This window comes from Pseudophryne corroboree, chromosome 3 (assembly GCF_028390025.1).
Source record: "Pseudophryne corroboree isolate aPseCor3 chromosome 3, aPseCor3.hap2, whole genome shotgun sequence".
Lineage (NCBI taxonomy): Eukaryota > Metazoa > Chordata > Amphibia > Anura > Myobatrachidae > Pseudophryne > Pseudophryne corroboree.
In genome coordinates this window covers 437,726,309-437,737,164 of record NC_086446.1, presented here as the reverse complement: position 1 = coordinate 437,737,164, position 10,856 = coordinate 437,726,309, and positions in this window count along the sequence as shown.

The window sequence follows — 10,856 nt, the reverse complement described above, 5'->3', positions numbered from 1 at the left end:
ACCTCTAAGTTATATAAACTTATGTGATAAAAACACACTCACTCAACACATGTACACTTTGTTTCTATATCTATTTCTGCGCAGAAATTGTCTTCAGCCCAGCTGTGTTACCAATTAGGAGCAGGATCTGTTAAACTAAATTTCAGATTTTTTTCCAAAAATAGATTTGCGTTATTTACCGCGTCGCGTTATCTACCGCTGTGCGCTATTTATCGCCTTTGCGTTAATTATCGCTTTGCACTAAAATCCAACTTTTCGTGACTTGAGCTACGTGGGCGTAACCGGACGCTACGTTGCGTAATGTACGCTGCGTGCGTCTGCCTCTGGATTGCGTACGCTAGTCTTTGTTAGAGACACGTGTACGCAAAACAAAGATCCACCGTAACACAATTTCTACCTTTATCAATGTAGATGATCCCTGATCATCTACCGCACACCACACTGACTGCCTTATCTCCCAGACAAGCCGTGTGTTGGTCTATATTTTAACTATTACCTCTACTATAAAATAACAGCAAATCTCTTTTAGCACTTTCTATCAACTATAAAAATTGGCAAACAGGAATAGTGATATACGAAATTTGAAAAAGAAATGCAGATATATATATGTATGCGTGCGTATATACGCAAGACAGAAGAAAAATAAACAGTTTAAAAAAAATAAAAAAAAAAACACAAGCGTTTTGTTCTTACCTCCGGTTCCCGGATTCCTTCAGCACTCGTTATCTAAGCGAAGCAGACGCTTATCCCGTCAGCACTGCGAGACAACCTCCCACCCTTTGCTGGGGGATAATGTCTGCTGATCTACCTAGTGCAGATATGAGAAGGACAGGACGAGTCCCCAATTGACAATGCTAAATTCTTTTGTCGTATAAACAACCCTTAATGAAGTCTAAGAACACAGTACGCTGTTTACTTAAGAAGTACCGTAAGGGTACGCTAGTTGCGTAACGATCGCTCAGCCGTAGGCGAGACGCTCAAGCGTCACGTTCGCTCACGGCCCAGAGATCACAGGACAGCACGTTATTGGCTATGATTAGAGTAATGATTCGCTACGGCGTAGCGGACGCTCGAGACCACGAGGAGATCACCAGCGGCGCAGACGCTCACAACGCTATACCTTTATGTCTAAACCTATTATTAATGAAATACACAGAATACCTTAATGTGAATACAGGGTGTAAGTGCAACCTTGTGTAACCTGACTAACTACAAAGCTGCTTGAGCGTCACCGACGCTCAAGTGAACACTTAAAACTATGAGAAAATACACAGATACTGGTTTAGGGTCCAAAGCCTATTATCTGTATTATAACTATTATACTTGCAAAAAGAATCACAGTACAAATGATACACTACAATATAACAGAGACTTCCTAACCAAATAACTATACAAGAAATACAATACAATACTATGCTGATCTAATTCAATACAATACTAGTCAATGGGAGATACGAGAGAAGGAGAAGAGAGAGTGAGAGAGAGAGATATATATATATGAGAGAAATGGCTCACAGAAAGACAATGATTACGGAGAGAAACTTACGCACAAGGGTAAACGATCGCATGCGCCTGGACATCCAGCACCCGATTTTCAGCAATGAGAACCGTTGAAGAGTGAGGGCTGGATGTGGTCGGCCTGCCTATTTATGCCCCACACACAATGCAATCCTACAGTCCCTACAATCCCATTGTCCATTGGACGTCGGAATTCGGCCCTGCATCATAACAAAAGGTCATAGGTTGATTCATACAGGTGGGCTGTGACGATTTCAAACAGCTCAGGTGGGTGGGGAACTAGGTTTCCCGCCGCATACCTGAGTATGAGTAAATAGTAGAAATGGACATAAACTTCTTATGTCCATAACTATTCGCACGAGCGATTAATACGCTCCAAACCAACACCGGAATATTGCTATTTAAATACTCTTCCGATGGGTACCAAACACTACTGCATGACTCCTGTTAGACCCTTCCTACAATACAAAGAGGGATTCCTCAGCTCAGGGACATTCTATATTAACCAAACTTTCAGAATCTATCAAAGGGACCATGATCTACAAACTACATTAATTGTGAAAATATGTAACGAATGAGTCGCACGCTACGACTACATAAACTCTACCGTAAATACGCATACCGTGCGCCCGCGGGTGCACGCTATTGCGGGTATGCGCCTTCACGGGAGAGCGTACGCATGCGCAGCGCGGACCAGTGTGCGGTGCAAATATGGCAGTGTGTATGGGGATATTTTTCTGACTTTGACAGCTGTATAAAGATACATGATATTAGAAATCGCATTAACAAAATCAAGAAACCCAATATTTCCTTTTGCTATTCAGTGTACATCATAATACTTTATGTAGCAGACACAGTGCCAAATCTGTAACCAAATCCATTATAATATTGTAATAAACATATTTTACTGCCCAATTTTACCAACAATTAACAAAAACACTACTAATTTTACAAGGCTGTGTAAAGTACAAAAACTGTTTCAAGATTTGCCTTTACTGGACCTCAGATGTAAGGAGGTAGACTGGAAGCACAGAGCAGAGGAGATTGGTTGGGTACCAGAGCATTTATGGTGCATCTAGCACACTTTATCCACGTAAATCTCTATTAGCAATTGTCATTTCTTTTTATGAATTAATACGTTTTCAAATAGATTTTTTGAATCTTATTTAACACTATTTTTGCTTTAAAACAGTCAGTGCTTTACAACACCAATCTGCGCTGAGCATGACAACATAATATTCAGAGGCAAAACTTCCATTTTGTACTTTTTAAATTTCCCTTTTGTACACATGTACGGAATTGATTTTCCATTAAAATCCTGGGGCTGAAGGGCAGGCTATGGTCATCGGAGATGCTACTGTGTCAATAAAGGCCTGTTTGGCTGCTGTTGCATCTCATGCAAGTGTCCCAGTTAAGTGGTTGTCTGTAGAAATACAGACCGAGGTAGTGCAAATGGAATGAATAGTAAAAATGGGTTTAATAAGCACCAATAATATCAATGCATACATAAACATATGCGCATATGCAAAATCAGTATACAAATTAAAATTCTAAGTAAATATTTAAACCAAAAATGGTAGTCACATAGGTATCACAGTCCATGAAGAATTTGGGTAATTATCCTTTGTAGCCAAAATGGCATGCAATCAAGTTGTTCCAATATTAAGGGGTCTATTTACTAGCCTAGGATGGAGACAAAGTGGACAGAGATAAAGTCCCAACCAGTGCCGGCGCTAGCCGCTCGGCAAAGGGATGCAGAGAAAGTAGGCGCCAGGAGGGAGAGGCGTTCTCCCTGCTCTGCATCCCCGCTGACTCTTGTTGCCGCTGGCTGCCGCAGCGCCCTCACAATGAGGGCAATCATGGCCCGGAAAGTGGACAGAGCCACACAGTATCAGGGGGCGGAGCTGCACTGACGTATGGGGGCGTGGCTACATGGGCCAGAGGGGGCGGAGCTACACAGACGGTACCAGGCCAGGGCTGCATGTAACAGAATGGTGATCTGCTGGACTGGAGGGAAAGTGTGTGTGTGTATGTAGGCTTGCACTGATGTATGTGTGTCTGTGTGTGTGTGTGTAGGCTTGCACTGATGTGTGTGTGTGTGTGTGTGTGTGTGGCACCAGTACTGTGTGCATTGTGTGTGTAGGCGACGCTGCTGCTGTGTGCATTGTGCGTATGCGACGCTGCTGCTGTGTGCATTTTGCGTAGGCAACCCTGCTGCTGTGTGCACTGTGCGTAGGCGATGCTGCTGCTGTGTGCATTTTGTGTAGGCGACGCTGCTGCTGTGTGCACTGTGCGTAGGCGACGCTGTTGTGTGCATTTTGCGTAGGTGATGCTGCTGCTGTGTGCACTGTGCGTAGGCAACACTGCTGCTGTGTGCACTGTGCGTAGGCGATGTTGCTGCTGTGTGCACTGTGCGTAGGCGACGCTGCTGCTGTGTGCATTATGTGCGTAGGCGACGCTGCTGCTGTGTGCATTATGAGCGAAGGCGACGCTGCTGTGTGCATTATGTGCATAGGCGACGCTGCTTCTGTGTGCATTGCACCTTAGCTGCGAGCTGACCTTTAGTAAAGTATGGGAGGGCGCAAATTTATAGTTTGCAGGAGGGTGCCGAACACCCTCGCACCGGCCCTGGGAGTCCCAACCAACCTGCTCCTGTCATTTTTCAAACACAGACTGTGACATGGCAGTTAGGAGCCGATTGTTTGGTACTTTATCTCCGTCCACTCTATCTCCATCCAAGACTTAGTAAATAGACCCCTAAATCAGAGGTTTTCAAACTCGGTCTTCGGGGGCACACACAGTGCATGTTTTGCAGGTAACCCAGCAGGTGCACAGGTGTATTAATTACTTACTGACACATTTTAAAAGGTCCACAGGTGGAGCTAATTATTTCACTTGCGATTCTGTGAGGAGACCTGGAAAACATGCACTGTGTGTGCCCCCGCGGACAGAGTTTGAGAACCTCTGCCCTAAATCTTTGCATCACAAATGCGTCTGGAGCTGCTTTGTGGAAGGGAGCAGACCATACTGGAACAAAGTATACAGTGGCCCAATGACCCGATCAACGCTGTGGTTTGTGGAAGACAAATCATGCTAGGATGAATTATCTATTGATCAAGTGCCTTGATCAGCGCTGTGGACCAAACTCCTGGACGAACTAAGTGTCCTCAACTAGCACATAATGGCTGCATATGGGTGGACAAGCTGAGTCTTTTCACTAAAATAGATAAAAATTACCCCAAAATCCTGTCAGTCACTGGCACTTTTAGAAAATTATTGCAGATGCATTTTGTTTTCACTACTAGTAGGACTTGATATATTATCCCCAAATGTTTGACTCAGTGAATCTCTGTTTTCCAGGTATAAACAATGTTTTGAGTGAGGCAGTCAGTCCGACGGCGGCGGAGTGAGGAAGAGCTCCTGAAAATGGAAGACGCTGTGAAACTCCTGGGTGGACAGCAGCCATGGAAAGGAGTAGAAATGCCGCCGCCCTCTGGGTGAAGACACCGGGGAAGTCCCGGATAGATGGCAGCCATGGAAAAGAGCAGGAAGACTGTTGCCCTCCGGGTGAAAACGCCGGGGAAGTCCTGGATGAGCAACGGCCATGAAAAAGACCTGAAAAGCTGCTGACCCCAGGTGAAGGTGCTGCATAATAAAATATTAAAACATCTGGTGTTTTTTTATTTTTTATATTTCTTTTACAGGGGGCCTATAGGTACCAGTGGCCTTTAATGCCCACATGCTGGTACTTGTGGCTCTACAAGTACAAGCATGCAGGGAAGGCTTGATGGGACCTGTAATCCTCCTATAAAAGACAATATTATTCTATAACAAATGGACTCAGCACCCACAGTCCAGGGGTGCTGGATATAGCCCCAGGCTTGAGCTCCCTGGAGAGGGGGACCCCTTTTTTATTGGGGGGATATCACAGTCTGATCTGTGGTCTGATCTGCCCAGGATTGGACAAGTGTGTATCTATAGTCCCCCCTGCAAAAGAAACATTAAAATAAAGACAATACACCAAATGTTTAAATACTGTATTTTATTAGTCAGAACCTTCACCCGGAGGGCGGCGGCCTTTCTACTCTTTTTTCATGGCTGCTGTCCACCCAGGACTTCCCCAGCATCTTCCATCTCCAGGAGCGCTTCCTCGTTCCTCAGCTGACAACCGTTGTCTTGTGCTGGCTAATATTAGCTGGCAGCAGGGCGATAAAGCAGCAAGCCACTGTCAAATTCTGCTGATATGCCCACGCCACCTTAATCTACACCGATCCTCACCGTGTCCAGCAGCAGCAGCGAACAGTTCTGGGATCCTAAGGGAGCCACCACGCTGATAGTGTGCTGGGCTGCTGGGACTGGAGATCGGTCGCCTGCTAAATTCTCTGCAGCCTATACACTACAGGGTCAGTTGCCTGTATGGCGGTCAGGTCTAGTTTTTAAGCATGTTTAAAAACCGAGACCCGACAGGGGATCAGTATCAGGTACGTGGGCCGGTCAGCGGAGGGTACACACTTGTCCAATGACGGCCAAACCCATCGCTGTGTTCCCTGCTTAACTCGCATGTTTTTTGCAAGACTTTATTTGCACCTGTGCCATAGATAGAATTGATAACAGCAGGCTTTACTCTCATCAACTGCTGTGCCTTTTGGAACTGGAAGTGTCTGGTGAAAGTCTCCTGAAAGCACTAATGTGGTTCCACCTATCGGCTTAGTACTGTCTCTCGAGCCTTGGAGAGTTCGATCAAGTGCTTATAATCTCATCTCAATCATCTGACATTGCGGCAACACCTGTGCAAGACCAGTTCTCGGATACCCCTTTCACACCAGAAATGCAGGGGCAAAACCCAGGAATACTGCCACGGGCTCATAAGGGGACATTCCTAGGTTGGCACCTTTCAAAGCAGCATTTGGAGCCGAGACATCCCGGGTCTGCACCTTTCATACAGAACCCGGGATGGGCCTTAATTTTATGAAGAATGCCATTAGAAATGCCCTTTTTAAGGGGCACAAAGATGAGTGTCAAACAGTGAAAACATTTGTACCTACCTTAATGAAATGTTAAGTGATTCCTAATATAAATAATTGTACATAAACAAAAGTTTTGCAAAGTTTTTGACTTTGTTTTAATGGTGCAAAAGTAACCTGTTAAATGCACAGGCATATATAGGTTTCAACTTGGCATAAAATGCCAACATGTGCGGAGCACAATGCAAACTTATAATAATAAAATAAACTTTCAAACACCCCCCCCCACACACACACACCCAAACATGAAAAATGTGACCTATAACAGCACGAAACTGTGAATGAAAATTACAAGTATACATTCCAAAGACTGACTATGGCAGTTGCCTGTAGATTTTGTATTCTGGAGATGAAATATTAGTGGTCGGGTTAGGGGTGGGGTTATGGTTAGGGGGTTCATAGTAGTGACCTCGAGAATACGTGAGATAACGGTGCTCAGGGACGGGGGGGGCCTGGTTGGGGTGGTTATGTGGGTACATATTGTGGCCCTGATTTTGTGGCAAGAAGCGTTCCATGAACTGAAATTGCCGCTCTTGGTATTGGCTCAAGATGCGTTCTTGGTGTCCCATTATCTGTGTAATGAAGGATTGCTGCAGCTCTCTTTCTGCCTCTATAAATCGGAGTTGGCGGGCATCCTCCTGTTGCTGCATGTTGGTATCCATGTCCAGAGCCGGCCCTAACCAATATGATGCCCTAGGCAAAATTTTGACTGGTGCCCCCTAGCACCATCGCTGGTTCCGCCTCTGACCTTGCACCTCTTTCCCAGCATCATCACCCCTCACCTATAGCAGTCCTTATTTTGGTGTTTGTATCCCCTATATTTTAAATAGGAACAGTTCGCACATTTGGCGCACAGCCAAAAACGGGTGTGTTTTTGCTGGTAAGGGGCATGGCCACACAATAGTAACCCCAATTCTAATTACGCCACACAGTACTGCAACTTTATTCACATTTGATCATGCGATAGTGTCCATAATTCAGATGACATCCCAGAGCAGTATCACTTTACCTTATAAACATTACTCCTCACAGGAGAGCCCCTTATTCACATTACATCACACTGAATTGCTCCTTATTCACATTACACCACACTCTATTGCTCTTTATTCACATTAGATGACACAGTAGTGCCCTTTCTATATGCAACGCCACATAGTAGAGCACCTTATACCCATAATGCCACACATTAGTAATGCATTTATACACCTAATTCCACACAGTAATGTGCCTTACACATTTGAGACAACTTATTAATGTCCTTATAAACATAATGCGCCTTACACATTATGACAGCCTTTATTAATGCCCTTTTACACATAATGTCTCTTACACATATGCCGCACATTATTAATACCCTTATACACATAATGACACACATAGTGCCCCCTACACATTTGCTGCACATTATTAGTGCCCCTATACACATAATGACACACATACAGTAGTACCCTGTTACACATATGCCGCACATTATTAATGCCCTTATACACATAATAACACACATAGTGCCCCTTACACATATGTTGCACATTATTAATGCATTTTTACATGACACACATAATGCTCCTTACACATATTCTGAACACTACTGCACAACCAACCCACTCACATGCACACAGCACTCACACTGCCACTAACACTGTGACCTCTGCCTGGATACAGATGTGTCCTCTTAAATCTTGTCTCAATGCTAATATCGGGCACACCTTTTTTTATGAAAATGCATCTTATTTACATTGCTATGTGGCTAGGATGCACAAGCAGCTTCTGCTGATTAAAATGATATGTAGCATGCCTATATACTGTGTGAGACTGTGGCTGTATCTGCATATGAAATGCTACACACAGAATATAGGCATGCCGCATATCATTTTAATCTGCAGAAGCTGCTGATGCCCCATGGCATATTAAATGCCGTAGGCAATTGCCTAGTTTGCCTATGCCTATGGCCGGCTCTGTCCATGTCGCGCAGTTCTGCAACCAGTACAGAGGTCATTGCCCGTGCAGCAAGCTCCACTTTGGTGGCTCTGCATCTCCTCTTGGGAACTGTATATACTGCAAGGGGAATAAAAGGGCATATAAGAACAAGCAGTGTTGTTTTCGTACGCGTTTGGGGCCACCTTCCGCCTTCACTAGATACACTCTAAACTCTACAGAATAAACTTAATTGTGGACGGTTATGGTGTTATATAGTGCAGAATTAATGTTCAAAGGAATACGGCTTTTTTATGCATAAATGATGCTAAGCAAGCACATATACTATTGGTGCGCATCACAGGGGGATTTGGCTAGAGTGTCGCATCCACATTTGTTTCCTGCCCAATCACAGCTTCCGCACTGATGTCGGGTATATTGTCGTCAGTCTGGTTGACAGATGAGTCCAGATCGGGGTGGACAGGGTCATCTGGGAATAGTATGGGGGAGGATGTTGACCGCCCACATTAGGTACTTTCCATGCTGGACTCACTCTCATCAGCAACCACAAAGGGTGAGGGAGTGGCTGAGCTGGAGGATGACAGGCTGATGGGGTCAGTGAGCACAGTGTTGCCAAAAATAGATGTATATTCATCATAAAACATCCAGTTGCGCCTTGCAGCCCCACTTTTGTTCCTGTTGTGGTCATGGATGCGATTAAACTGCTTTTTCAGCGATTTCAGTTTATTTACCACTTGTTGGGTACGGATGATGCCCCGCGAACCCAGGATCTTCGCTATGTTGTGGTATATCTGGGCATCCTTTACAGTGCCTGTGACTTGGCGCCGGATCTCCTCCTCCCCTCTGATACTTAAAAGCTCCGTCATCTCCGCATTTGTCCAAGACATTGCAGGGCAGCAGTGGTATAAATGCGCAGCAGGGGTCTGATGTGCCACAGAGCTGACAGTACCTGCCTTCACACTGCTGTGCATCCTATGCGCGCCACAGAAAAAAAATAAGACCAGGAAGTGCCCTGAAGAGCCAATCAGCATCAGTATAGGCAACCCGGGAAGGCGGGACATGTCCCTGCACCATTCACACTGTCCAGGTTCCAGGGAACATCCCGGGACCAACCCTGGTCGATTGCAGGGTTGAAATGCGGGGAAAGAAATCCCGGGATTTTGTCCCTGTACCCTTTCACACTGAGAAATTTCCCGGGTTGATGCGCGTTCATGTGTTTTAACCCGGGAAATTTTGGGCTGTGTGAAAGGGGTATTATTGATGTTGCAAAGTGCATGTTCTGAACAGGCAATGGGGGTCATTCCGAGTTGATCGCTAGCTAGCTACTTTTTGCAGCGCTGCGATCAGATAGTCGCCGCCTATGGGGCAGTGTAATATAGCTTTGCAAGTGTGCGAACGCTTTTGCAGCCGACAGTACAAAAAAGTTTTTTGCAGTTTCTGAGTAGGTCTGGTCTTACTCAGCCGCTGCGATCACTTCAGTCTTTTTGGTCCCGGAATTGACGTCAGACACCCGCCCTGCAAACGCTTGGACATGCCTGCGTTTTTCCAAACACTCCCACAAAACGGTCAGTTGACACCCAAAACGCCCTCTTCCTGTCAATCACCTTGCGATCGGCTGTGCGAATGGATTCTTTGTTAAATCCATCGCCCAGCACGATCCTCTTTGTACCAGTACGACGCGCCTGCGCATTGCAGTGCATACGCAGTTTTGCAGAGATTTAACCTGATCGCAACGCTGCAAAAAGTTGCTAGCGAGCGATCAACTAGGAATGACCTCCAATGTCTTATGGCAATTTCAGTGCTAAATGGACTGTGTGACCCCCAGTTTTACTTATTACCAAAGAAACAATTCTTTTATATTCAACTTTTTGATCTGCTACCAGCCTGGGTTAATTTTCTGTCACAAATCTCTGCAACTGTACAATATTATATCCTGGAGTAAAAAACAATGCAGACAGTCGTATTCTTTGACTAGTTGGAATGGGCTATACCGGGAGCAGACTGATTTACAGAACAGAAATCATTATAGCTTCCAAAATCACTGCAGTTTCAGAAATCACTGAACAAAAATCATTGGCGAGCAGAAATTTCTGCAGACTAACATTGGAGACCATGATTAGTAACTGTCAGTGCAGGTGAAGCGTGACAGTTGTTCCTCCGACTCACTGCTCTTCCATTGGAGCTCTATCTGCCCCCCACTGCTACATATCAGCCTGCCTGTGCCTTCAGATTGGTGCAGTTTTTGGCACTGGGAGACATCCTGAGCGAAGTTGCTTAAATGAAAATTTCCACAGCTTAGTTGATAGCCACCACATAGACCTCCATGGCCCGGACAAAGTGCAAACCTAGGTAAAAACATAATCCTGATCAAACTACACC